This window comes from Ictidomys tridecemlineatus, chromosome 7, assembly GCF_052094955.1.
Source record: "Ictidomys tridecemlineatus isolate mIctTri1 chromosome 7, mIctTri1.hap1, whole genome shotgun sequence".
Lineage (NCBI taxonomy): Eukaryota > Metazoa > Chordata > Mammalia > Rodentia > Sciuridae > Ictidomys > Ictidomys tridecemlineatus.
The window spans coordinates 65,231,949-65,259,863 of NC_135483.1; the positions used below are offsets into that span (position 1 = coordinate 65,231,949).

Genomic DNA, 27,915 nt, shown 5'->3' on the forward strand with positions numbered 1-27,915 from the left:
GAATCATAAGACAGTCTTGTTAAGTGGAAGTAGATGACAACATTATGTCCTATAACTGAATTTATTGAAGCAAAAGCCTGGGGCAATCATTTTGAATTTTTGAGGTGTTTCTCAAAATTCTCATTTTTTTTTTAAATATGCATTTGACCATTGTAATAGGATTCACTAATGCTTGCCCTTCCTTCCTTTCTTCCTTCCTTCCTTCCTTCCTTCTTTCCTTCCTTCCTTCCTTCCTTCCTTCCCTCCGTTTTCTTTCTTTTCTCTTTCTCCTTTCTTTCTTTCTTTCTTTCTTCCTTTCTCTCATTTTTAATTAAGTAGGACTCAGCACAGTGGTACAATCCCAGCTACTTGAGAAGCTGAGGCAGGAGGATCATAAGGTTAAGGGCCAGCCTGGGCAACTTAGTGAGATACTCTCTCAAAATAAAATCTAAAAATCACCAGGGAAGTAACTCAGTCAAAGCACCAATGAGCTCAATCCCTAGTACTGAAAAAATAATAAAATAAAATTAAACAAGAATAAATATCCATGATTTATTTTTGGATCTCTGGATCTTGGATCAGCCTTTCCAAAAATGATATTGCAGGATGTTAAGAAGTTTTATGTTTTAAAAATGTCTTGAAATACTGATTTGATATAAATAGGTTCTAAAGGATTTGTACACTATAATAATTATGCATTTGGGGATCCTCCAAGTAGGGATACAATTCATTTGAGTTCAAGAATACTTTAATTTTTGGATCATCTTAAGGGACTAGAGTTTAATTAAATACTTCTTGGGAAACTGGTACCCCCCCACCCAAATGTCCATAAGCATGTGGCAGCCCAGAGGCTACTCAATAAGGGCACTAATCCCATCATGAGGTCCCTACCCTCACAGTCTAATTACCTTCCAATGGTCCTATTCCCAACCATTACATTGGGGTTTAATTTTCAACATCTGAATTTCAGGAGACATGTACAGTCCCTAACAGTTTTAAAGTGCAATAATTTCTTTATCTGCAAATCTTTATATCTTCCAGGTATGAGACTTTGCTTTAGAATCTGAAGGATATAAGAGTGAATATTTAGAAGGAATGGAAGAGATATTTCCTTCAAGCAACATCCAGTTGAAGAGGGAAGAAAGCCTTTATAGAATTAATTGTGGTATATGTTGGAGCCTGCAACATTGTTTCACTCCTTCATGGAGAGTCCATCCTAAGAAGAAAGGGAGAGAAACTGGTACTTACCAAACTATGTACCCATTGCATTTGGCCCTCCAAATTCTTGGATTCTACATCGGTGGATCAACCAACCTTTTTTTTTTTAAGAGAGAGAAAGAGAGAGAGAGAGAGAGAGAGAGAGAGAGAGAGAGAGAGAGAGAGAGAGAGAGAGAGAAGAATTTTTTTAATATTTATTTTTAGTTTTTGGCAGACACAACATCTTTGTTTGTATGTGGTGCTGAGGATAGAACGCGGGCCACACGCATGCCAGGCGAGCGTGCTATCGCCTGAGCCACATCTCCAGCCTCAATTTAACCAACCAATGATAGAATTTTTTTTTTTAATTTGTGTTTCTACTGAACATGTTCAGTCTTTTTTCTTGTCACTATTCCCTAAACAATATAGTATATCAACTATTTACATGGCAGTTACATTGTATTAGGTATTATGAATAATGTTGAGATGGTTTAAAGAATAGGGAAGGTATTATAATTTACATGCAAATACTATGTCATTTTATATAGCAGTCTTGAGCATCACAGACAGCAGATTTTCGCATCCTGGGGGAGACTGGGTAAGGGTGGGAAAGAGGGTGTCCTGGAACCAAGCCCCTGAGGAAACAACTGTGCTTTGATTGGGGAAAGGTGCATGTGAAGGATATTTTTTAAAAGAAAAAGAGGAGATGTGAAAAAGAGAAAAATAATCTTGAGACCTAGTCACAGCAGTATGAGTAAGTAACTCTGCACCCCTAGCTATCCCACTAATCCTTTAAGCTTCAATTTGTTCTTACCCAAAAGAAGAGGTTGGGACTCAGTGGCCTCAAGGCTGTTAGCAATTCTCAGCATCTAATCTATTTTACTGTCTTGTATGTTTGCAAATCCAGGTTTAAAGAATCCAGGCAGCTAAGAGAAAAATTAGCAGCTGATCTGTTTCTTCAACATTGGTTTGGGTTCCCATTTATTTTATTATCAAACTTACATTAAATCAAGTTTGGTAATTGTTAGAAACAAAGAATCATTACTCAGAAAGCAGCATCTGAGCTGTGTTGTGATTAGAAGACTTTGAAAAGCTCAGGAAGTATAGTTTTCATTGGCATTGTTTTTCTTCCTTTCTCTAAAAACCTTTTTTGTGCAGGTTCAAGTGCAAGATTAGATACTAATTTGATTCCCTACATTATAGAACAGTCTTTAACACAGTGTTGAGATATGGGCTTATCTAGAGGGACTGTTTTTGAAAGAAATGCTGCTATTCAGTGCGAGAGCGATAGGCCAACTTTGTTTTTCTGAATTATTCAGAACAGAAATAACTGGCTGATTTGCTGATATGCAGATCAATATCAGGTATTATTTAGCAAGCACCAGCCTGCCTGAATATCTGAATATCTTTTCACCACTCTGGGAATATTGAACCTTAGAAAATAAAAAGAGGAACTTTGTTTCCTACAGACCAAATACAAGATATTAGATAGTACCCCTAGGAAATAAGAAAATTAAATAAGCTCCATATTCTTGCACAGAACAAAAATCTGTCCTCCTCTTCAAATACTGATGGGAACTTCTCTCTGGATTGAACTGTCAAGGTTTCAAAATGAAGGTACTGAAAGTGAAATAAATTATGGTCTGGTTGTGACTACAAGTAGAGCAGGGTCTAGTCATTTTCTAACTAGAAGAAATGAAGTCACAAATCACCTGAAGAGGTAAAACACAGCCTTCTTTTAAAGTCCTTCCAATCTCTTGTTTTTCTTTCTACCTGTTCTTCTAAGCTTTGGCATGTCGTCTGCATTTGGAAAAAGTTTTCATTGAATTTACTACTCCATTTTAAATAAAAATTCCATGCAGATGTATTTAGTTTTGCTTTGAAATATCTGTTCCCGGGACATCATTTTGGTTTTCCACTTGATGGCATGCTGTTTGCCTGTCTTCAATTGTCCAAATGGTTGAATCCCTAGAAAATGCTTTCTTTTTGTTGATAATGCCACTAGTTGTCCTCTTGCTTTCCACTGGGCCTTTTCTCTTTTTGTCTTTGTACATTTTCACATTGCTTTCAATCCATAAATGTCAGCTGTCCCCACCTTCATAATTCTGTTCCCAAATACCTAATTATTCCTATCTTTTCCTTATGGCAATCCATGTAGAACAACAGTAGCTAATGCTGGCTAAGAAAATATTCTTTTTTGAATATGCTATGTTATCAAGCATAAAAACCAGTCCATATCATTCCTAAGAAGAAGGATGGGCCTCCTCTAGGCATGCACATTTTGGCTTCCATTGTGTTGCCACCCCACTTGCCCTACTTTCATCCATTTGAAGAACAAGTCCTTCTTGCTTGTGACAAGGGCAGTTGCTTCTTTGGCCCATCCTCTCATCCCTGCTGTGTGCTTCTTTCGGTACTGCCAAGTTCTGGGCACCAAGTGGAAGAAGCCTGCGGCATCTGCCACAGAATAGTAGAGTTCAGACACAGCAATATGTCTACCTGCAGATGCTGCACCCACAAGTCCTTATGGAATGGAAAGATGCAATCCAGAAGAACAGGCTATATTTTATCCCAGCCCCCCACCAATGCCCTCCTAATGTCCTTACAATGTTAAGAATCATAACAGAAGCACAAGAGGCAATATTTTTCAATAGTGGAATTTTGCTGGAAGAAGGATTGCAGGTGATAAGGAGAGATCTGAGAACCAATTGACACAGGATTAACCCTTCAGGTGATGAGTGAGGGTGTACATCATGTAATAAAATCCTAAAGGTCTTGGAAACATCCCTAAGTTGAAAATCAATCTACTGAAGTATTTCTAAGGCCATCAACAGAGACCCAACACTTTTTAGGTCTTTTGCTAGCTGATAAAATGGAAATGACACCATGGAGGGAAACATTCTTAAAAATATCCATCAATATTATCTTGATGCAAATGAATTTACAAATTAAAATTAGTCTCCATTGTGAAAGACAGCATGTTTTTATGGGTGGTGGATGGAAAAGAAAATTTTCTTTCTCCTTTTTTCCAGAAGAATTCTATGTTATTCTAAATCTACCACCCTCCAAAAGAAAAAAGACCACGGTATTTTAAGTTTGGTCTCTGCTATGATTTGAATGTGTTGATCAAAATACAAGTAGTTAGAAACTTGATTTCCAAATTTATATGCTATTGGTATTGTGAGGTGAGGCCTTTGGAGGTAATTACAGTTAGATGAGGTCATGAGGGAGGGGGTCTCATAAAGGGTTAGTGACTTTAGAAAGAAAAGAAAGATCTAAGCCGATACATTCCTACTCTTTCTCCATATGATGTCATTCAATATGTTATGATACAGCAAGAAGATCCATACAAGATTCTGGCTTCTTAATATTGGACTTCTAGCTTCCGGAACTGTGAAAAATTAATTTCTTTTAAAATTACACAGTCTGTGGTATTCTGTCTTAGTAGCAGAAATTAGACGAAGACAACCCCCAAGTAGAAACACAATATTTACATTATTATTTGAGGATTTAAGTCAATTTTTTAAGACTTTGCTTAATTATTTTTCAGAGTTGTTTATGTTACTAATTATGTAGAATAACATGAGTTAGTTTTGAAGAGACAAAACTCCAAGCATATGTCTTCAAATAACTCATATATATGTACATAAGTTTTGTATTTAAAATTATAATTAAAAATTAATGTTTTAGACCTAGATAAAGTCTGTACTACTAAAGAGAAGCAACACAAAAAAATAATAGTAAGGTATGTTAGCATTATTTTATAGTTGTTTTTGACCTTTAGTCCAATTAAGTCATCTCCTCAAAAAAAATTTATTTATAATTAGATTCCTGATATGTACTATTTTAAAACAAAATATGTTTATGTTCTTTAAAAAAGTGATAAATTAACTACTTCAAAGAATTTCCTAATCCAAGGGCAGGAGGATTTTCAGTTCTAAACTATGTTTCATATTTATCAGCTCTGATAGTTTTATGTTTCGCTTTCTTTGTTTGTTTTTGTGGTCCTGGAACTTGAATCCAGTGTCTTCTTTATGTATATTTGGCAAATGCTCTATCACTGAACTATCTCCCCTGTCCCCCAAAGCCTTAGCTTTATATTTTAATGAATTCCCTTTATCAAGCTGAGGAAATTTCCTTTTACTTTTAGTTTTATCATGTTTTTATCATACAAGTGTGTTCAATTATGTCAACTGCTATTTCTCCATCAAATGAGATGATCGTGATTTTTTTTTCCTTTTCTCTCTCTACTAATACAGTTTATTAGATTGTTTTTCATATAAGGTTGGGATAAATCCATATGATAAATTCCTGGGATAAATCCCATTTGGTCATGGTGCCTAATCCTTTTAATATGATATTATATTAAAAACTTTCCAGTGTTTTTAAAGAGATTTTTGCATCTATATTCATAGTGCTGTCTGTAGCTTTCTTTTCTTTGATATCCTTTTTGGCTTTAACATCAGGTAAATACTGTCCTCAGAAAATAAGCTCAGAAGTTTTGCCTCCTCTTTACTTTGTGAAAGAGAATGAGGAGGATGGGTCTGAATTACCAATTGTTTGGTAGCAGTTCACCAGTGAAACCATCTAGTCATATGCTTTCTGTTGCTTTTGATGAAGATGCATTTTTTTTTTAAATTGACCCATTGAATTTTCTGTTACTAGCTCCATTTTTATTATTGATTCAATAAATTAATTTTTATTCTTGGGTCTGTTTTGAAATTTTGTGTATTTCTAGAAATTTGTCATTTTCACTTCAGTTATCCAGTATTTTGGCACACACTCGTTCATAGCGCTTTCTTAAAACCATTTTATTTCTGTAAGGTCACTAATAATTGCCTCATTTTAATTTCTAATTTTAAAAAGTTGAGAGAGCTCTTTGTTTTTGATAGCTTCTCTCAAATATTTGTTATTTTTTCATTTTTTTTGGTACTACATATTTGCCACTGAGCAACATTCTCAGTACTTTTTATTCTATTTTCAAAATATGTTTTTGTATTGGGAATTGAAGCCAGGGATACTTTACCACTGAGCATCACATCCTCAGCCCTTTTATATATTTTATTTTCAGACAAGGTCTCACTAAGTTGCTTAAGGCCTTGCTAAATTGCTGAGGCTGGCCTTGAATTTGCAGTCCTCCTGCCTCAGCCTTCCACACTATGGGGATCACAGGCATGTGTCACTATGTCTGGCTAGTTTTTAAATTTTAAAACAATGTCTTGTTAATTTCCAGAGGCTGGTCTTGAGTTGGAGATTCTCCTGCCTCAGCCCCCTGTGTATCTAAGATTATAGGCTTGCACGACCATCCCTAATTTCTAAATGTTTTGTCCTTTCAAAAAATATCAAACTTTTGGTTCATTGAACATTTCCACTATTTTTCCATTGTTGATGATAATTTTCTTGCCCTGGCTTTCTTTGGTTATGTATATTCTTTTCTCTTCTATTTCATTAGGCAAAATTGAGTTATTAATTTGAGATCTTTATTCTTTTAAAATGAGAATGTTTACAGATATAAATTGCCTTCTGAGCACACTGTTTTACTGCATATAGTAAGTTTTAAGATATTATGTATGGTTTTGATCATTTCTAAGAAATTTCTAAAACCTCTTATATTTCTTCTTTGATCCATTGGGGTATTTAACAGTATGTTATTTAATTTCCACATATTTGTGGATTTTCAAGATTTCATTTTGTTCAATAACTTTTTTTTTTCTAACTTTATTCCTTGCGGTCAGAAAAGTTACTATGTGTGATTTCAATCAAGACAAGTGGAAACCTGTCTTGCGTTCCAACATGTGATCTGTGGAAGAGAGTATTACATGTGTGTGCTCATGAGAAGGATATGTATTACCCTGTTCTTGGGTACAGAATTTCATATGCATCTGTTAAGTCAAACTGGTTTGTCCTGTTGGTCAATCATTGTATTTCCTTGGTGATCTGTTGAAAGTAGGATATTAAGGTTTATGATATTTGTTTTTATTGGTGTTGTTGTTGACTGTCCATCTTTCTCCTCAATTCTGTTGTTGTTGTTGTTTTTTCCCATATATTATGGGGCTCATTTGATAAGTGGGTGCTTTGGTCTGGATGGTTTTTTTCCCCAAAATTTGAATGTTGAGATTTTAATCTCCAAGGCAATGGTTTTAGAAGGTGGGGCTTTAGGAGGGTTGGGTAAAACTCTCACAAAATAGGACTAATGTCATTACTAAAAGTATTTACTGTGTCTTTTATAACTTTTGTTGGGTGTGTAGGAGATCTTGTCTTTTGGTTTTATTTCCCCCATCGGGTTTCTCCCCGCTGAAGTTAACTTTCCAGCTCTCAAGAAGAACATCATATAATCCCTTACCACTCCCCCTCCTCTCTGAGAGGTGCCAAGCCAAGGGCACCAAAGTCAAAAGTTTTCTCGACCAATCCCAGAGGGACACAGCGTCTGCTCCCTATTCCTGAGTCGCCCTGCCAATCTGCACCCTCCGTGTCGCCTACGCAGCCCTTCTTAAGCCTAAACTTGCAAGTTCACATTCTCTGCTCTCTTCCTCTCCTTTTCTTCCCCTTTGGGCAGCCCTCCCCCCCCAAAAAAATCTCTTGGTTGAATCTCCATCTCAGGTGAGTCACTCGCCTTTCAACTTTTGTTCCTCTATTCTTTCCTTACTGTCATCTTTCCATGTTGCTTAATTTTAATTATTGTGTGAAGATTTTACTATGTGTTTTGGGGTTGTTAGTGATTTCATTAATTCTTAGGATTAATATCTTAAATTTTTCTTTCTCCACCCTTTTTTCCAAGGTCTTTCATCTGTTGTTGACTGTTATCCTTTTGCCAGGCAGCAGAAACTAATATATTTGCTTTTTTTAAATTGGTGCCTATTAATTATACAGAATGGTGGGTTTCTTTGTAGCATATTCATGTATACATAAATGTAATTGGAAAAAAACATCAGGGTTAGTTGAGATAAGTCAAGACTTCTAAGGGAGTCCTTCAGAGACTCAACAGGCGATTAAAACAAGCAACACAATATTTTGAGAATATGGTCTGGTACTTGTATCTGTACTGGCCGTGTTCAAGGACACTGAGCTGTGGGTGAGAGACATAACATGGGGTAAGTTAAAATGATGTCAAGCTTCCTTCCTAGGACTTAGCTTTTCTCTTTTCTTTGAGTAAGTGTTCCCATGATTGCTGTAAACATTTGGTTAACTTGCAGAGTTCTAAAATAGTTTGACAGTTGTTGCTAGTTCATTACTTGCTGCTGTGGAGAGATGATTTTTTTTTTGTTTTTAATTCCCTACTCCACCCTTTTGCCAATATCACTCTGTTTTATTTGTTTGTTGTTTGTTTTTGTTTGTTTGGTACTGAGGATTGAAGCCAGAGATACTTCATTACTGAGCCATATCACCAGCCCTTTTGATGTTTTATTTTGAGCAAATCTCACTAAATTGATTACAGCTTCACTAAGTTGCTGAGACTGGATTGGAACTTGTGATTCTCCTGCCTCAGACTCTCAAACTGCTGGGATTATGTGTATGCACCACTGAGTATGGTTAATTTGGTGACTTTTTGACAAACATGTGTACCTATAACCATAATAATGATACAGAATATTTATGTCAACCCCCCAAAGAGCTCTGGTGCCCTGTGGTAGTTGTAAGGGTCCGGCGAAGCGTCGGAGGAAGAGACCACAAGAGACCAGCTTCATGCAACATGCGTAAGGGGATTTTTATTGAAGAGGATCCTAATTCAGTGCGCTGAGGCTCAAGGCTCACTCAGGAAGGGAGAGCGGTCCAGAGCCCAGAACAGAGGTCAAGCAGAGCTTAAGTACACTTTTTGGGGAGGGCGGGGGGCTTTGCATACATCAGAACAAATCATCATGAGGCGCAGGAAAATTGAACAACAACTCTGAGACATGATTAGTACATTCATTGGCGGGAACAGGCTGGGCAGGTGTGATTGGTCACTTCTAAGCGAGGTACACATTCAAACTGATTGGTTTTAGGGCCTAAAGGACTACGTGACAAACTACACAGAGTCCCAGGTTATTAGACAACCAGGGAGTCAGTGGGAATATTTACTGGGCAGTTTGGGTATTGTCCTAACAGAGGATTTTAACAATACCTGGTCCTTCACTTTTTAACTCAGGCCCTGCAGCTTGGAAACTTTACGATGCCCGGTCTTTTACACTTTAACTTCAATTTCTTTTACTCTTACAGTAGTAAATCCCTTCACTCACCCTCAGGACTTCAGAAACATTTCAAATTCTACAATCCTAGCTTTTCCTTTCACAATTTTTTTTATAAATGGGATTATTGAATTTGCAGTCTTCTGTTTCAGACTTTTGTTTTAAAATCAAGTATTTTAAAGGGAACAAATGAACTCATATTAATTTTCACGTGTAATAAAGAGGCATTAATAACAATTTTCCTCCATAAATTCTAAAGTGTTGAAACTGAGTTAAAAATCCCATTCTAGCTCCTTCTTAAATGATCTCCATACTTTATAGAATATGGAGGAGCTGGAAGGACATAAATGGTAAGTATTAAAGAATTTTTTAAAAAAAGAGCAAACATCATAGTTTGGAAAATAGCACCCAGAAGAATTATGTAAAGGTCATAGAATATGAATAAATATTAATGCACTTATCATGCAAAATTGGAAAAAAATGTGCTGTTACAACTGAAATATTATTCAAAGACAAGCATTGTAATTAAGATTTTCCATTTCCCATGGCGGTGGTAGAGAAACGTAGGTTTATTCTCAGCCCTTTGCCAGTTCATAATCGTTTCAAAAATTCAAATGTAAATCTTGTTGCAACAATGCTTAAGACTAAATGAATAGCTAGTTAATTTCTCAACAGCATGACACTCGATATGCTAAACACTCATCTTTCTATTCAGCATGTTCTGGAATGCTACAGCATCAATATTAACCTTCAGAATCTTAATCTAGCCAAAAGCATTGCTATCGTGTCTTCTACCAGAGAAACTAGACATTTTTACATGATCTATAAACAATTAACATCTATATTTGGGTTCTTTTTAAATTCTTCTCTTCAGATTTCTATTGCACTTCCCTAACTCATCAGAGTAGTTTCTGAATTTGAGAACTGGGATCCGTGTGAGCCCAAGATAGCTACTCCACTTAGCAGCAACTGTGCTAATATTTGCTCCAAACTACAGTGATGTGTAATTTGTGGCAAACATTTCAAGATACAACTTGGTTCTGATCCAAAAGCCAGGCAGGGAGGTGATTGTCTCAATTTTAGTCTCCCAAAGAGCCACCTTAACTAAGATTACCTTCTAAAGTCAGATTCCAATGCTAATGCATTTCTTAACAGTTCATTTATATTTTAATTCTTAAATACAGCAAAAGTACATGTCAAAAGAAGTGTATTTGAATTATAAGGAAAGAATAATAGAAAACAAGACTATAATTTTATATTCTTTTTCTACATAAAAATAAAAATTTCTGAGAAATCAAAAAAATCAAATTTTTTTTGATTTCCCTTAATGATTGTAAAAGTCAAGAATATGTGCGAGATGCAAAAAAGATCATAGCTGATTGAATTAAATCTAAATAATTTCTTACATTAAAAAACATAATGAACATAATAATAAACGTTAAAGTAATGTGCATGAGGTATTTCCTACATCGTATTTTGCGAGTTTGGAAAGTGAAATGCCAAAACCAAATTAAGTCATGGGTCAAGGAGCATTAAGAAATCCAAATTAATATTGTTATTAAAAAATATCTTTCTATGTGAAAAGTAAACCACAAGAGACATAAATGTATAAGGAGTACTTCCACAAATTATTGATTCAATAAAATGACATAAAAATGGCAGGAGGAGATGGAGAGTTTGGCAGTGACAGCCAAAGAGATGCCTTTTACTTGCAGTTACTACAAGTATAAAAATTTTAATATCATAGTAGAAACAAGTCCTTTTATCTTTATATTCCCTACAAAATTATGCACATTGTCAGGAAAATAATTATTTCTCTGTAAAGAATTATGGAAATTTGCTAAATCAATGATTTTATCATCATCATTATTTTGGTCAGTAAGAAAAAGGACAAATTTCTATGATGATATTATCTAAAAAAATATGATTATCAGAGATGCTCATCAACATGCACATTCTAAGGCAAGTATCCAGGATCTTCAAATTCTTGCAGTCTCCAACTTGAGACGGCATCATGATGGTTTTGTGTCTTTGATAGTAGACTTCCTTTGACAGAAAGCTTTATCTCTGTTCTTTGGCTAACTTGTATTTGTTCTTCAAGACTCAGTTCAACTTCTACCTCTTCTAGAAAGTCTTTTATTTTCTTAAGATTGAGCCCAGGGTCCCTCTTCCATACTCTTTTTAATTTTTCTTGTGTGTCTCCTAATACTTGGAACATTGTACACACTCTATTACCATATGTTGAATGAGTCAAAATTTAGCTTTAAAAATAGAAATCACTATACTCTATTTTTTCCCATCTTAAAATTTGATAATATGTTTAATAATATTGTCTCTCATATAATAAAACATTATTTATCCATCAATAGAAAGTGTGTATTGTTTCAATATTTGTGACACTTCAAGAAATGTCCTAAACTTTCAGCTTATATTAAGGTGTTCTAAGTATTCTAAAAATAGATGAGTGAAAGAGAAATTATAGCCCTTGCTATGGTTTGAGTGTGAGGGGCTCCCCAAAATCTCATGTGTAAGACAATGCAAGAAGGTTCAGAGGAAACTTGACTGAGTTATTAGAGCCTAAAATCAATTAGTAGATTGATCTCTTGATTGGATTAACTGGTAGCTGAAGGTGTGGCTGGAGGAAATGGATCACTGGGGCACGCCTTTGCAGTATATGTTTTGTATCTGGTATGTGGAGTCTTTCTGCTGCTTACTGATTATCACCTGAGCCACTTGCTTCTGCCACACTCTTCTGCCAAGATCTTCTGCCTGACCTTGAGTCCCAAGATATGGAGCCAACTGTCCATAGACTGAGAGCTCTGACACTGTGAGCTCTCAAGTACACTTCTCCTCCTCTACAATTGTTCTGGTCAGATCTTTTAGTGACAGCAGCAAAAACCCAGACTAAAACAGTTCTCAATATTAGTAGTAATGAAAAACAAGAACAGAATTCATAGATAGACCACATATATGCAAACACACACACACACACACACACACACACACACACACACAGAGAAAAGGCAAGAAAGAAAAACAAATGACAAATGAAGAACATTTAAAAAGAAACAAATCTTGCCAGAAAACATAAAAATTGTGACAAGACAAATTTATCTGGAATTTTAAAATTTAATAAAGTGTATTTATAACAGAAAAGCACAAAGCAGAAATATAAAAGCTCAGGGAAGGGATGGCAATGAGCAAAACATAAATTATTCATTAGTGCAGGTCACGAAAGAAGTAAAAGAGAAATACATTAATATGAAAACCCATGGCATTCATATAAAAATCGCCACTTTGAAGAAATAATGGAAGAAAAGTATACAATCTCAGTGGTATCGACATGTATGAATAAGACAGAATATAGAAAGAAGTACTCATAATCCTCTATAAAAAATGTGCATTGAATGTTACTCTATGACCTAGAAGGAGACTTAAACAAATTAGAAGTCTCAGTTTTTTTTTGGAATAGTCACCACAATACATTATATAAATATCAGTCCCACCTAAGTTGATATATAAAGTTAATGTGACCACAAAAATAATGATATATTTTTTAACTCGACAAGCTGATTATTAAATTGATTTAAAAACATCTTCAACTAGCAATAATGACCAAAACAACGAAGAGTGATGAGGCAGAACTTATTCGATTGGATTCAGATGTAGTGTAAAGTAGTAACAATTAGAATATTTTTGTGCCGGTACATAAAATATACAAATCAATGCAACATAATAGAAAATACACCAAATGGATCTACACATAAAACATTTATGACACAATTAATATTTCAAAATAGAAAAGTAGCATTATTTTTGAAAAGTAGGATGTCAACAGAATAGAATAGTTGTTTTGGAAAAATATAAATGACCTGCACTAATGAAAAAAGGCTGGATCTTTACTTTGTATTCAGAAATAAGGTCTAGATGGATCAAATATGAAAACAGAAATAAAAATGGAAGCATAAATTATTATGGAAAATATAGTTTTTTTAAAAATTTCAATAAAGATAGGGCTTTTCTAACTATGACATAAATTCCTCAAGTCACTAAAATAAATGAATGATTCAATTAACTGCATACAAATAATTTCTTCATGATCTAAAATAAATAAAGTCAAAAGATAAATGCCAATCTGAGAAAGAATAATTGTAAATTAGATAATATCAAAGATCTATCACTTAAACATGGAAAAGATTTCTACAACTCCATGAGTGAAAGTCAGAAAATACAAGAAAAATGTAGACAATATATGAGAAAAACAAGTCACAAAAAAACAATTCTTAGTGGAATTAAATAAAAACTCAGATTAAAATTACAAATGCTATTTTCACCTACACAATAGGCCAAGACCCAGATACACATTGGCAGTCTTAGGACCCATTGTGTTAGATAAGGTATTGGAGAAACACACACTGTTGTGGGAATGTGAATTAGTAAAACCTGTCCATAAAGCACAATTTGGTGCTAAAAATTTAAAATAAAGATATTCCATTTCTTGAAAATTGTCTAACTGAAAGATTCACAGATGTCTATGCTGACATTAAGACATTGTGGCTGGCAAAGGATATGCAACAACTTAATTATGTAATTTAATGGCAGATTGGTCAAATAAGTTTATTACACTTATATATAGGAAAACTATTCAGCCAATTTAAAAAGTAAGAAGCAGGGTTTTTGAAATCGATGTAAAAGAACCGCAAAATTAAGTGTAAGAAAATACCTAATGGGTTAAATGATGTATTTAGTTAATGAAAAGTTTTTGTTTAAAATGTTGGGGGGTATATATGCTACCTTTACTCATATTTATTAAAGAAAATTCGAAAGCATAGTTAGTCAAGGATACCACAGCAATAGTTACATCTAGAGCCAGAAATTGAAGGTCAGAAAACAATGGCTTGGAAAGATTTTGTACTTTTTAAGTTTTATGTCATGGGACTGTTTTTTATTTGTTGTTTGTTTATATATTGTAAACAAAAAGGGTAGTACAGAAAGGAGCACAGCATAGTGAGAAATCATAAACAGGAAGTAAGAAGCCAAATCAAGTGGCTCCAATCCAGACTGCCACTTCCTAGCTGGCTGAGCCTTGGCAAAACTGTGGCCTATTTTTCTCTTCTTTAACATGAGACTTAAAAAAAATGCTATCGACTTCATAAGGTTATTACAATGAGTAAAGGAATTAATACTTATAAAGCAAACAGAAGAGTCCATAATATAGAAAAGTGTTTTGTCAACTTTTTTTCATGAAAATAACAGAATAAAACACACACACACACACACACGCACACATCAGGTATTTGTTATGAAGCAAACCCACTTAAATTCAGCATCTTAGGACAGCTTAGAAAAAGAGACCAAGAACAGGAACCAAGAACAAGACTGAATGTCAAGCACAGTGGCCACTCAATTTCTAAGGGAGAGTAGTCATTTATCAGTTTAGTTTTTGCCAATTTCGTCATGTGTCGTTGCTCCCAGAATGTGTGTGCATGCACAAACACACACAAACACCACATACAATACAGGTGTGCACAAAGGATTTAGGGAGAAAAATATGTTGGCTGGAAATTATGCAAATGCAAAAGGTTACTAGGGTCTGATGGTCAAGCCGGGTGAAACAGGATAGGTTGTGCCATGAATAGTGGTGGGACCCAGCTTTTAAAGGGGCAGAGGACAGTGTTTGAGAGCTTTGGTCTAGGAAGGCTCTAGATAGTCTACTCTCAGTAGTTATTCCAGTGAGCTAAGTTAATCCATACTGAGCCAGTTATGGGCGGAGCTACTAAGCCCACCTGGTGAATGACCAGGTTGAGGTCACAATGAGAAATTTCTGAGAAGTCAGAATTTAGACTTCATCTTGATATTTCCAGAGATACCAATAAGAGGGGAGAGTGCAATTTTCCTCAACCCTTGCAATGTTAAATTCAACAGAATCCAGTCTTTTGTATAATTACATGATTCAAAATCAGAAACAGGTTTTCATCCATAGGCAAGAATTTTAGAAAATAAAATAAAACCTTCTGAATCTCTCATGCATATATAGATTCAAGTAAGATTTGTGGGATAACTATTGTAGGCCAGATATGCTACGAAAGTATTTTTTCACCATATGCTCCCTTGCAGAACAGTGAATGTCGATGGTGGGACATAAATTCAACTCTGTGGGCTTGCTTTGAGTTGAGCCTTGGACGCCCACAAAATTCTTCTTAATGGCTTTCCCTGCTATTCATCAAAAGGACAGACTCCCAACACTTTCTTTCTTTATATTCTGCCACTTGCAATCCTTGACATTTTTTTTTTACGCTGAAGTACAGTGAATGTTTTGTCTTTGTGTTTTCTTCTTTCTTTCTTTGTTCCTTTTGTTTCTTTCCTTTTCATTTTTTTCCTGGTCTGGGACCTATCTCTTTACTACCTCCTAACAGCTATTACTGTGGATATTTTTTTTTAATAGAAAAAGAAATGTTTGTTTAGATCTCATTTCTACTTTTAGACTCCCAGGTTGTCAATCACCTATTGCCTCAAATAATCTCCTTTTGTTAACTTAGACAGAGGCAAATAGACATCTGTCACTGAGGGGAAGCAGAATTGCTCCTAAGAATGAATTCAGATGTCCTTAGCATAGAATAAAAAGAAGTTTTCATGGTTCACCTTCTCATCAACTATGTGCTTCAACTCACTCACCTCTCTTATAATACAATCTGGTTGGATGATTCAGCAAATATCGAGCCAGCAAATTAAACTCTTATTTTCTAATCAATAGTAGATTTTTTGTTTTTGTTTTTGTGGTCATTGTGGTAGTGTGTGTGTAGGGGGGTTATTTGGGAGATCTATAAAAGAGTCTATAGGATTATTATAGAAATTGCTGTTTGAAGCTTTCTTAATCTGAAAAGAAGTGGTTATGAATAAGGATGTACCAGTCACTATCAATTTTTCTCAAGCTGGTCCATGCCTGTTTATCCTTTTGCTGTATGTGATGACACGCATTGCAGTCTATGTGAAAATGTCCCATCCGCCAGTAGGAAAACCTTAATAATTTATTTGCAGTCCATCTTCCTCTAGACAAGTGCATGCCATGTATTTGCTGAGCTGTGTAACCAGCTCTTAGGGCAGGCACATGGTCGGCTGCAAATGGTTCTTCCTGACATCTTTCCATTTTTCATGGTATTGATATTTAGCCCCTAAATGCCTATTCTGCATTTTCAAAACAAAACAGAAGTAAGGAATCAATTGTGTGTTGTTGGAAAGAAATGTCATGACCTTGATTATAACTGTCACTTGTCAAGGGGAAATTGTAGATGGGAAATTCATCAGGATCAGATCCAACACATAGTACATTGAATTTAGAAGAAGCATCTTCTGTTCTTTGGATAGGTCCTTCCTAGCCTAAATTGAGAGGGAACCCTTCAGTTATTCTGTTTGCTGTGTCTAAAACTCTTTGATCCTGTATAGGAGCATACTGGGGGCTCCTGGTATAGGATAAAGGGAAGGGAAGAAGTATTCATCAAAGGGCCTAAATTAATCTGACCTTAAAGAAAGTTAAGAAAATTACTGAATTTGTTAAAGATTCTCATTATCTTTTTTTTTCTTTTTACTAACTGTGCATTTATAAACATCTTAGAATTTATCAATGTGACAACTTTTTGTTTTAGAGTGGAATGCAACATGGTCAAATGGACACTTAGCTACCTGGTATTAATTTGGAAACTATTCAAATAACTACTACTTGTAGTTAAGACCTCTTTAATCTAGTCTCAGAATAGAGATTCCCAGGGCAACATCATGGGCTTCTGTGTACTTCTGTGATCATCTTTCCCTTGTTTTTTTGTCTTTTCAAATCAATAATCTCCAAAATGCTAACAGTGCACAATATCTGCCTGTGGGAAATCCAACAGAGTCTCTGGAAGATAAAGCCCCAGAAACCAGAAAGAATGGCCTAAGCGTATAAAATTACCTCATGGAATGTTCTGATTAGTATCACCTTAGTTTGATTCAGACTCATGGCTGGTGCTTATTTTCATGGCTCAGTGGAATTATTTGGCAGAATAAGATTACATCCTTTTTCCTACCTATTTTTTGCAGAGATTTCACACATTGACTCAATTGAACACCATGCCACACTGAGAAGCATGTTGGAAACTCCTACACACTGCCTGTACCAAGGACTAAACACCACAGGGCTGATATTTTCTGAACTGAAACTTAGTTTTGTATTTTTATAGTCAATGTTAGGGAATTTCACAGCAACATTTTTATATGCTGAATCCCCTCCCATAAATCACCTTTGGGTGACATTTTGACATCCTCCTTTAGAGAAAGGAATTCCTCAAGTGTGTCTTGACATGGGGCTTCTACAGTCAGCTATATAACAACTCAGGAATTCTCCATCAAGAGTGGCTTCCCTTCTAGTATCTCTCTTCATATGTTCACATTCTGTATGCCTTTTGGATTCCTTGGACATTACATTTAAGGAAAAACAATATGTTTACACGGGTCTAAAAGGCACATGGCCCATTTTGTGGCATTGCACTACTTGTTTGAGCAGTTGAAATTCTGCCTGAAGATCAAGGTTTCTCTTTCTGTCTAGACTACCTGGGTCCTTGATGGAAGCCCTGCAGAGCTCATGGAACGGTCCTATATCTATTCATGAGGGGACGTGATTGTAGCCCAACTGAGCTCTTTACAACTGGTGTTATGAGAGTACTGGCAGAATACACATTGTAAAAGCATACACTAGTCCAGTAAAAGCTGTCAGCAAAGTCTTTAATGAGCTTAGGAAGTAATATGAATGGTGCAGAAAACCCCACCAATTAGATGTGCAATCAGTTACATACACAAGAGAATGAGAATGGACAGGTGAAAGAGAAGATGGACAAATTAAAATACTAGTTTAAACTTTAAATAATCTGTTTGGGTTTAGAAAATGAAAAATATATATACTTATATAACTCTCTCCCCCCAAATTCCACATGGCAGTGTCAATTCTGTGAAAGACCTGTGATTTTATCTTCTCTACACTAGTTAGTTAGTCTGACAGCCTCCTGCATCCTCAGATGCTGTTTATCATAGAACAGCAGCAGCCTAAGCTTCATGTTTGGCTACTGTTGCCCCTCAGGTCCCTTTGGGGTGACAGACAGATGTTGCTCATACAGTGAGTTTACATCACAGGAATCTGGAGTTCAGAATTCCAAATCTTTTATCAAGTAAACATTCCCAAACTTTGTCCCAGAGGGACACATTATTGTTACACTGGACAACACACACACCTGCCCTCTGCTCCGTGGGGCACACTCTATGAAGAAATAAACAAGGTGAAGTCGGCTTCAAAAGCAGGTGAAGTCTTACTACTTTGTCACCACCATCTCCTCCACATTTACCTTAACACTCTGTTTGTTCCTGAATGTCTCCCTTGGAGGCAGATACTCAGCAAAACTTTATAAGATAAAGCCATGCATCTTGAAAATTTTTCATTCTTTCTATTTTACTTGACATTTTGATAAATGTTTATTTTTCTTCTGGACCTGTGATGTAACTTCCTGTTCCTCAGACAGCATGAAAATATACGGTTAGACCTCTTCTTTCAAAGAAATTAAGTCTCCACATACATTATAACAACACATTCACTAATATATCACATTTTCTGCTAGATAATATGCTAATTTCATGATCAGGGTAGAAAACTATGTGCTTATTTTTTGAAGGTGCATGTATGTTTTTGGAATGGGAAATACAAGTGTCAGTCTTTTCTTGAATTGTACATTTGAGTGATGACACAATTGAATCAATTCCACCCTTAATGAAAGTGACTTATTGAACAGTGGTGACATCTTGAGGTACCCTGCCCTAAGCACTGCAAATAAGATAGATGAATCAACAAATTTCTCACATCCTTATTTTGTAGCAGCAGGAGGATTACAAACTGGTTCAACAATTAGACCTGGTAGCTACATCAATAAAAAGTGTTTAGCAACTGTTCCATAATGAGTGATGCTCTCTGAAACCAGATACTGGCAGTGGGGGTTAGAGGCTAGTCATCTACTCACAGAAATGAATGTATTATGCTAATCGAACAAAAGAAGTCACAAGAAATTCAGCCTGAGCTTTGAAAGAAACACTACCATGATCATTAATCATGAAAAATTACTTACACAGGTTTCCTTCTGAAAATTTATTGAAAAAAAATACATATAATTGGTACATTTCTCTCTTCTCTCTTTCTCTCTCTCTCTCTCTTTCTTTAATAGGGCTGATGGTGGAACCCAGGGCCTTGTGCATGCAGGCAAGGGCTCTACCTTTGAGCTAAACTTCCATTTTTAATGACATATTTCTTGACAAAAAAAAAAAAAAAACTCTTGATAGTCTGGGGCATTGAGTCTGGAATTGCTTTCATCATTAACACTAATTCATTTTGCTTTCACATTTAGTGCTGAAGAATTCCAGGGTTAATTATTAGATTATTCTTATTTACATTAAAGATGTAACATTGCTCCTAGGACTTTAGAATTTAAGTTATTCATATGAGAGAAATAGCTAATACAAATTAATATTAACAAAATGATGTCTTTAAACATTAGGTACTGCATTAGTTTAAAATGTGTTCTGTGGTTTGAATAAATACCTTTAAATTAATAAAAAAAAACAAAATGCAACTACCAAATATCATAGGAAACATTCTAAGTCTAAGGGAGATCATTTCTTCAAAGATTTTTCAGTGCTTTTAAATATTCCAAAAGACAACTAGGACGATTAAATGTGTCGTTTGAGAGATGAATAATGAAAAAAACAGACCCATATACCTAAAAATTGACTCATTTATTCTCATGTAAAACTCTAATTATCAGCAATTCTTCCTCTTACAAACCCATCCAATTTCTTTCACATATACATGTATAAAAAAATAGTGTATCTTATGTACTTTCTTATGTATGATGTAATGAATTTGATTATTCTTAGTATTTTGAAATAATTTTTTAAAATGTCTCATATCAACATTCCAAAAGGGCAGAAGTTAGGTTTATTCTGTTTATTTGTGTTAACATGGTGACATGGTGACTGTCATGTCATTTTAAAGGGTTTTTTTTTTTTTTTTGGTTGTTGTTGTTATTATTTATTTATTTATTTTAAGAAGTTGAAGTTGAACTCAAGGGCACTCTATCACTGAGCTGCTTCCCTAATCCCTCCTCTTTACTTATTTATATTTTTATTGATTGATTAATTTTTAAAAACAGAGTCTTGTTAGGTTGCTGGGGCTGGCCTTAAACTTGGAAACCTGCTGTCTCAACCTCCCTAAAGCCATCTTTAAAAACAAATGAATCTTCATTTGAAACCTTGGATCTACCAACCCAAATAGTACAAGTAGTTCCCCATTTATTTTCTAGAAATTGGTTCTCCATATATATTTTTGCTATAACCTGAATATCCCTGTTCTTTGTAGTGTATTTCAATGGAAACACTGTGAATAGATGATCATTTCACTAAATTGTCATCCTTGGGGATTTCAGAGGATCATTTCAGCCTCACTTGTAAAAAAATGCCAGTGTTGTCACTCTCTTCTCTCTGATAAATTACTTTATTTATGTTAGATAAAGAAGAATCTGACATGTTGCATTAAAACAATTTGACATAATGATTTCACTTATATAGAGACTGAAAGGTAATATTTAGTTAATTTTGACAATGGTTTATTAGAATTACAATAAATTAAACTTGTAGAACTAGATGAAATGAACTTGATCAAGCACAATAAAAGTTACAAATTCCTATGTAAATAGTGTTGGTTTTCAAGACTCTGATGGTTCCTGAGATAGGCTAAAGGATGAAGGTGATTCCATATCTTTTACTAGAAAAAAAAATAGTGAATTAAGTGTTTTCAACCCTGTCTACCTTCAGGGTTCTTACACACTCTGTTCATGAAGAGAAGCCCATGTATTCTCCCATAGCACTTCTTTTTCTCCTTGCAGGTGGTTCCAAGTAAAAACTCTTGATGTGGATGACATGGACCATGGACCAAGCATTGTTCTCTGCTTTGTCTTCATAAAATTCAAAGAGACGTAAGTGTAGATTCCCTTCATTATTTGAATTACTGGATAAAACAGAAAATATTTAGTATATAGTTTATGTTTGAAACACTTATTCTTTAAACTTTCGAATATAATCTCTGTTTAAATATCTCTTACCTCTGTGAATAAAGTTGTTTTTTTCCCCTGACCATAAAAATATTAAATTGAAATACAAAAAACTAGGTGATCTCTTTCATTTGGAAATCAACCACTAACTAAAATATTATTGTCAAAAATGAGTAATAGTACGTTATTTTCTAATGCCACTAAATTATGCTTGAAAGGCCATTTTATAAATATTGATTATACAGCATTGCAAAAATTTATAAAATAGTAGAATAAAAAGGAAAACAAAAATTCCTACATTATAATCACAATATGTGTGTTTGGAGGAAAATGACTAGGAAGAAATACATCAAAATATAAACTGTCATTTTGTGAAATAGAAACTTTTTTCTCTCTTTTCTAGCATTTTTTTTGTTCTTAGTTTTTCTACAATTGAAAGTATTATTTTGTAAATACACCTAAGATGAATTTTATTTAAAAGTAGAAAACTAATTCTTTGTCTTTTTTCACTTTAAATTTCTTCTCAGTTCAACTGTTTTTCCCCCCTCTGTTTTAATCCTTTTGCTTCTATGAGTTATTTCCTTTGTCTTTCTTTTTCATTTGCTTCTCAGAATTCGTTCTGAATTCTACCTCCTATCATGTGCTGTTGTCTTTGCTACTTCCTTACTATCACCAGCTCTGGTCACCTCCTGGTTCTTTGTCTCTCTATCTCTTGTTGATGGTTCAGCCATTTACACCCATAATCAATTCACTATCTGTTCTTCCTGACCCTTCGGGCTACCATATTGCTAAAGATAAAATGAAAAATTAATAGCAAACAAATAGTTCATTAATGATGTGATTTATCATCTTATAATCTTGTCTCACAAAGATCTTTTGCAGCAATAGATATTCCAGTGACTCTCTAGCTCCTGTGGGATTCCTTTCTTTCCATATACCCAAGAGGGTAATGGCCTCTTTTTTTTTTTTTAAATCTTTATGGTATTTTAAATTAGTGTACATTCTTTTTGTCTTCCTCTTTCCTTTCTATCTTTCTGTTCTTCTCCCTTCCCCCACATGCTGTTGTTAAACTCATCATTTCTCCTTTCTGTTTTCCAAAAGTTTGAAAAGTTTCATGTATGGCTGAACCCAGAACCATGGGAATTCCTTGACAGAAGTCATGTAATGATCTCTTCAGATTGTGATCTTTAAAGTGATAGACCTGGACTTACTCCTAGTTTTGTGACTTTGAGTAAATGGCCAAACCTCTCTCACTTTTGTTCCTGGCTCATATTCAAATGGGGCAATCATGGTCTCAAAGGCTGCTTAATAAAGCCAAAGACAGTGAGTGAAAGTGTTTTGTAAGGTGCTTCCCACCTTTTCCATCTGATCCACACCTGCCCCTTTTTCTTTCCACACTTGCTATTCATTTTCCTAACAAACCTTGTGTTGCAAATGCAATAATGAGTATGTGATTACCTAAAAATGCTATTGTCTTTCTGATGTTGGGTCTTCCAGGACTATTTTCAATCTGGCAAAGTTTTCCTTATGCTTCAACTCTCAATGACAATGAGAGACATCTTTAAAAGCCTTTGCCCACTGCTTTCCAAACCCAGCCCTCCCACAGCTGGGTTAGGGGCTTCTTCTGTGTGGCTCCTAACCTTTGTACTTTTTTCTGTAACTCTTCTCATGTGATTCTTTACCTGCTTCATCAATTCACTAAACTGTGATCCTTCAAAGGCAGAACTTTTGTGCCTTCTCTCCATACCCTGATGTCTCATCAAGACTCTGTTGTGCTGCACACAGTCTGCTAACATTGCATGAATGAATGAATGAATTCCAATGAAACTATTTTCAGCAAAAGATTATCTAAGCTTTTTAAAAATGCATTAATTGAAATACAGAAAAAAATAATTGATTAACCCTTTCTTCACATGGGTATGATGTATTGTAATTAACTGACCAATTCCAGAATCAATATAAAGAATATCCTGGGACTGGGGTTGTGGCTCAGAGGTAGAGCTCTCGCCTGTCATGCATGAGGCACTGGGTTCAATCCTTAGCACCACATAAAAATAAAATAAAGATATTGTGTTCACCTGTAACTAAAAAAAATAAATATTAAAGAAAATATCCTACTATGCATGATGTTTTCTTATCCTGAAACAGTACCCCACTGGTGCTTAGATATTGGATTTCATGGATGCCATTAAGTAAGGTGATATCAAAGAGAAAAAAATAGCAGTTAAATATAAAATAATTAATGTGAAATGTGTGCAATTCCAAAAGAAAGGAATTTGACCACAAAACAGTAAACCTGCAGAAAGGAAGCCCAATAATTACTGTTCACTTCCAGACAGTTCCTTGAATTGAGCTAAGGCTATCTGAATTAGAGGCAGCTGTATAATCCAAACGTTGTGCAGCATACAGAATCAGATTGAGTGCTCGAGTGTCTGCACCCTAGGAAATTGATTTGACGACTATGTCAATTACTTCTGGCACCAAGCTTTCTGTGGGTTGCATTACAACTGCTCTTTTGGTCAGCTGTGACTGCTTCCCTATCCACGCCTATTGTTTTAGATTTATTTACTGCACCGGCAATCATAAATTATGGACTCCTTTCTATACCATCTGGAAACTCTAGTGTCATGGTTTAGGTCACTTTTGATTACTTGCTCTTATTCCCAGCTACTGCCAAGGCTGATGTATCTTGAATTATGAAAGACTTCCGCCACAAGCTGACCTATTTGTGAGCAACCTTTCAGCATCTACATATGTTTATTTTATCCAACATATTGCTGAATAAAATAAAAAGTGTATTCTCTGATCCTCCGGAGAATTATTCCTGTATTTGTGATACTAAATTTTTAAAGCTCACAATTTGGTGAACAATTCGCTTGTTAACCTACTATGTATTTTTATCATCCTCATAAGGACAGGTTGCATGTATCAATCATCCTGTTTTCCTTGGTGTTGGAAATGTAATACTCCTGATAGTCTCACCCAAACTTAATTCTTACACAGGATATCCCATTATGTAATATGAACTTAAAATTAGGATGTGGGTTTCCCCTTATCTTCCAAATAGTCCTTAAACATCAAGACGAACATTTCTTTATTTTCTCTGCATTCTCGTCTTCACGATTCTAACAACTGAGTTTAGTTAGTACAAGACTTGCCTGAAAAGCTGGCCAGAAATCATCTCTCTCCCACCAAAGGACGCTGATGCCTACCTGTGTGGACAGCATCAACAGATTACTTTCATTTTACACAGATGGTTCACTGGCAACCCAGATCAAATCTGAAACTGTGCTATCAAGCAGTTTATATCCAGAGCAGCAATTTGAATATTGGAATTTTGTTGAATTTCCCAGGCCACAGCTGCTTGCATCTGACATCTGCTTCAATTTTTTGAGCAGCCAGTGACGTTTTTTTTTCCCCCCTTGGCAATCTCAAGGTTGAGTTTTATAGGGCTATGTTCATATCTACTTAGTCCTCATCAAGTCTCTCTCTCTAAATTGTGTAATGATCCACATCATAGTGTGTGTTAAAGAATCCCGGCTGTTCTCCACTGTTCGCTCTCTCTCTCTCTTTTTAAACATCAAATGCCACCTTAATTGTGATTGGAAATATCTCCATTTTCCAATAATTTTTCCCTATGCAAGAGACTTTATTAACTTTCATTAGTTGAAGTCACTATCAGAATGAAAAAAAGACAAATGAAGTAGAGTTGTTGGATTCCTACATGATTCTCTTGTTACTCACTTATCCTCTTGGAGAACCTGTAGATAAGAGGATGGATTGTTTTCTTCTAAGACAAAGTTCCAGTGAATGTCATCTAATTATCTCTACATCTTTTAAAAATTATTTTTAGCTGTAGTTGGACATAACATCTTTATTTTATTTATTTATTGTTATGTGGTGCTGAGGATTGAACCCAGCTCCTCACATGTGCTAGGTGAGTGCACCACCACTGAGCCACAACCCCAGCCCCATTATCTCTACATCTTGATATACCCAAATTACTCATTCAAATCTTTGACTAAAGGATCTATATAGAGAAGAAAAAGTTTAATTGGGACTCATGGTTTCAAAGATCTCAATCCACAGTTGTCTGGCTTCATAGCTTTGGGCCTGAAGCAAGGCAGAAGGACATGGTACAGGAAAGCAGCTCAGGACACGGCAATCTGGAAGCATAGAGATAGTTCCACTCACCTAAGATAAAATAGAAATCCCAAAGGCAGGACCCCAGAGAACTACCTCTTCTAGCTATACCTTGCCCAACTACAGTTACCACGCAGTTAATACAAGTCAGTGGATTAATACACTGATTATGTCACAGCTCTCACAATCTAATCATTTCACCTTCTGACCATTCTTGCATTATCTTAAACATGAGCTTTTGGGAGACACCACATTTCCAAACCATAACAATCTACTAGCATACATGATACCAACTCACATCAGATTACCTTCTATTATATTATATATGCAGTGTCCCAATAAGACTTAATTTGACCAAGGCATTATGGTAAATACTTCAAAATTGTGTATTCTGTTTGTTGCCTTTCATCTTTTGAAAATACAGAATGGCCCAATCAATGTGTCAAGCAGTAAGTCTGAGTTTAGAGCTGGTAGGATGCTTCAGCCATTGCTTTCCTTTACATGATTTTTAATCTACCTGTAAGATCCAAAGATGCGCAGTGATAGCTGTTAACATACTGCCATATTCCCACGTCATCTAATAACAGACCTTGTAAGAAAGCAAAGAGTAATATCATAAGAACCCTGTGATTTGCTATCTAAAAGAAGAATGAAAAGCACACCATTTTCTCTTTGTTATTAGAAGAGTGAATATTAGTCCAGTTGTGCCTTTGCTTTGAAAAAAAAATTATAATGAAGGATGCTGTTGGCAAGGTGTGATATTACTTCAGCTAGGTGCCTGCTATGCTCTCATCTTTCTTTTCCTTTCTACCTATTCCACAGTCTTTTTTACAAAGAAGGGTGATGAAAAGTTTAACTGACTGGTGTTGTCGTGGTTGGAAACCTCCAGAAAGAGAGTATTCCTTGATTATTTCCTACATGCATTTGCAGTTCCTTTCATTGAGCTTTTTGGAGCAACATAATTCAGGCATCTGCATCTAAGAATTGCTTATATAACAGGTCTTTAAAATATGCCAAGATGAAAAGGAAAAAAAATGCAATGTTATGTTGGTGTTGAGGGGCTTCCGGTAATAAGATTGTATTTTTTATTTTCCCAGTGTGAAGAAGCAAGAAGATTAACCGGTTGTGGCAGAATTCTGAATATTAAAATGGGTTTTCAAGTCAGAGGATAGGCAGATACTTAATTTCTGTACAATGATGGTTGCTGTAAACAGAAGCCGATAGTAAGCCAAAGAAATTTTATTTTTTAACATGGAGAAGACTTTGAAAGCAAAACTTTTTTTTTGATTGTTTACTTTGTTTTTGTTTTTTTTTTAAGCGCCTGGAAATAAAGGACTGGCATCATGTTAAAAACTAAACAAAACCTTTGATTGTTGGTGATTCTCTCAAAGGAGCAACAATGAATGAAAAAGTAAAGTTCGTGATGTGAGTCAGAGAAACATCAAGAAGACACACATTATAATGCTGGTTAGCCTTTTATTAAGATTGCTATTGTATGGCAATGCATAAAACAGTGGATATTGGTCTCCTTACATCAATACTGTCTTGGCACTTTCTGAGGTCACACCAGTCATCTTTTATTCATGTTGTCATTGGGAGTGGAAGTTATGCTAATAGAGCTGGGTCAGGCACACGAAGGCATAAGGAGAGGCCAGGCATAAATCCCAGGCCAGAGGCTCATCAACAATCACAACGGTTGCAATGAAGCTGCACCAAACAAGGGCAGAAGGGCCCCCTTCTAAATCTTTGTCCTCTGTCCCTCAGTTGACCAAATGACAGTCAAGTCCCATGTGACCTATTCATTCACCCTCCCATTCATTCATTTGCTCATTTGTGTCCATTAACAAAACACATGGCAAAGGGGAAAGAAGAGTTCTCATGTCACCCTTCTTCCTAGGAAGATGCGTCTGCACCATTTATAGAGTTTTATAAACAGCATTTGTGCCTGATTTGTGTCTAGAGAAGTGTGGAAAGCATGAAGCATTTCATATAGTTTTTTTTTTTTTTAAACATGGAAACATTTACTCATCATAAAATTTACCATGATTTTTTTTTCTTGTTCCAGCAGTTCTGCAAGTTCTAGCATCTCAGCTAAGTAAAGCTTGAATTATTCTGTCTGTGGTCCTTTCTTACGTTGTGATAAATGACTGAGATCTCATTCAAAATGAGACATTTCAATGGATTTCACAAGAATATTGTTGTCTTCTTTTAGGTTCTGTGCTATACTTGAAAGAACATAATGTCTACAATAATTATTTTTAGAGGATTTATTTTAATAAATCATGTACCTATCTTTAAATAATTTAAAGGAATAAAAC

The 27,915-nt window shown here is 35.3% G+C and overlaps 2 long non-coding RNA genes across 16 annotated transcripts in view; one reads left to right on the plus strand and one right to left on the minus strand.

Moving 5' to 3' along the window:
- Nucleotides 1–1,030: 1,030 nt before the first annotated feature.
- LOC144365481 (uncharacterized) lies at nt 1,031–27,853 on the plus strand. Its single transcript, XR_013423975.1, has 3 exons — nt 1,031–1,219; nt 21,290–21,379; nt 26,695–27,853. It is a non-coding gene; the product is annotated as an uncharacterized LOC144365481 (long non-coding RNA).
- The window catches only part of LOC110597889 (uncharacterized), a 437,292-nt gene continuing 426,323 nt past the window's right edge, over nt 16,947–27,915 (minus strand). For 9 of the 15 annotated variants that reach the window (XR_013423964.1, XR_013423971.1, XR_013423967.1 and 6 more), the window contains one exon: nt 16,948–21,411. This is a non-coding gene — a long non-coding RNA (uncharacterized LOC110597889). The other 6 variants (XR_013423960.1, XR_013423959.1, XR_013423974.1 and 3 more) reach the window with 2 other exon arrangements.